The 1,994-nt window shown below is 37.3% G+C and overlaps 1 protein-coding gene across 2 annotated transcripts in view; it reads right to left on the bottom strand.

Moving 5' to 3' along the window:
* YPEL5 (yippee like 5) overlaps positions 1 to 1,994 on the bottom strand; it is a 13,642-nt gene that overhangs the window by 7,219 nt on the left and 4,429 nt on the right. The gene's annotated exons all lie outside the window — the stretch shown is intronic.

Raw genomic sequence — 1,994 nt, 5'->3', positions numbered from 1 at the left:
TCCCTCCTCCTCATTGTCTTAATAATGCTTATGACATCTAGATAAGCCTTTCATGATCAGGGAGTATTATTAAATGTAATATACATTCACAGGTGCCTGTACATTCATGCTAAATAGACAGTGCTACAAAAACATGGCCAAGGGCAAGTGCTTCATCCACCACTTTCTGAAAGCTGAGAGAATGCTCCCCTATAAACTTGAGACTTTTTTCCTGACAATAGAAAATAGTTGATTTAAGAAAAAAAGAAGAGCTAAAGAGATATTTTATTTGATAAAATTTACCTGCTCTAAGTGTACAAATAAGTAATACTTAGTAAATTTATAAAATCTCGACATCATGACCACAAACTGGCTTTAAGAGGCTTCCATCAGACCCTAAAAATTCCCACATAACTAGTCAGCAGCCCTTACCACCTCCTGCCTTCAGGCGCTGGCAACCACTGATCTGCCCTCTGATTGCTTTCATATTCAAAACATTTCCCATGTTATGCTAATCACCTTGCTTAAAGGAGTCTTCAGCCGAGTATTTTCTTTTTTTTTTATTAAGTCACATACACATACATCATGAATATATTTATGCACACGTGAGGTACAATGAGTTGATTTTTTTATACAATCTGACATGCTTACATCACATATTTCTAAAACATTCTTCGAGGGAGCTGCTTTCACAGATGGCTAATGTTCTCTGTGTTGATTCTGGGGGCACATTACTGTGTGTCCCGTAGTAACAAAATACAAGCTTTGGTATCTGACACTATTGAGGTTCAAGTTTATTGCTGAATTAGGGTCAAACTCATCAATTAAAACTTAAGTTATATTTAAGATGTTCCCTTCCTTTTAAACATTTCAAGTAAACCTTTTCACTTAATATTCTTAATTTTTGTAAGTAACATTTCCCAAATAATTTTACAAATAAGGCCTCTCTGGTATGAGTTTTTAGTAGTACCAGATTATAAAATCCTAAAAAAGTTGAAATAGGTATCAAAGTTGGCTAACTGGAAGCTTCAAATAACGCCAATAACTCAGTTTATTTGAAATTATCTGAAATGTGAGGGGCTAAGATGAATATTATCAGTGAAATTCACAAATGATTCACAGATCATAGTTTGGTAATTATTTTCAATTTCTTCTCCTTCCAAAAAATAACACATTTAGCTACCTATACCTTCCAATTTCTATTTTATCAGGAGACTCAACGCAATCACATTTTACGACCTCTACCTTTCTACATAATTTTTTCTTTTTAACTTACAGAATTTACAGAATTTATAACCAAAAAAAAAATTTTTTTTTTTTTTTTAGAGACTCTCACTTCATTGCCCTCGGTAGAGTGCTGTTGCATCACAGCTCACAGTAACCTCCAACCCCTGGGCTCAAGCGAGTCTCCTGCTCCGCCTCCCAAGTAGCTAGGACTATAGGTGCCTGCCACCAAGGCCTGGCTATTTTTTTTGTTGTTGTCACAGTTTGGCTGGGGCCAGGTTCGAACCCACCACCCTCGGTATATGGGGCCAGCGCCCTACCCAATGAGCCACAGGCACCACCCAAAATTTTCTTTTTCTTTTGGAAATCTGTGAGAGACAAAGTCCCTCAAAGTGCTTTATTTTAAAAATTGGACATGAACTATGTAATTGTCTAGTTTATTTCCAGGCAAATAAAACAATTTTCTAAAAAGGCTATTGGTTTCTTTTATTTATATGTATACATACACTAACAAATGAAATTCGGTATCTTGCACATGGCTAAATATTTTCCTTAAAAGCAAGGTGAGGTTAGCAAGCTCAAGCCTCTGGGCCAAATCTAGCTCACCATGTGTTTTTGTACTGCCCACAGCCAAGAATGAGTTTTAAACTTTTGTTTTTTTTGAGACAGAGCCTCAAGCTGTCGCCCTGGGTAGAGTGCTGTGGCATCACCACTCACAGCAACCTCCAACTCCTGTCTTTTAAGCCCTTCGCTTGTCTCAGTCTCCCAAGTAGCTGGGACCCACAGGCACC

This window comes from Otolemur garnettii, unplaced genomic scaffold (assembly GCF_000181295.1).
Source record: "Otolemur garnettii isolate 467f Iridium unplaced genomic scaffold, OtoGar3 scaffold00022, whole genome shotgun sequence".
NCBI lineage: Eukaryota > Metazoa > Chordata > Mammalia > Primates > Galagidae > Otolemur > Otolemur garnettii.
Note: the sequence above shows the minus strand (reverse complement) of the source record. Positions and strands in the feature narration are given on the sequence as shown.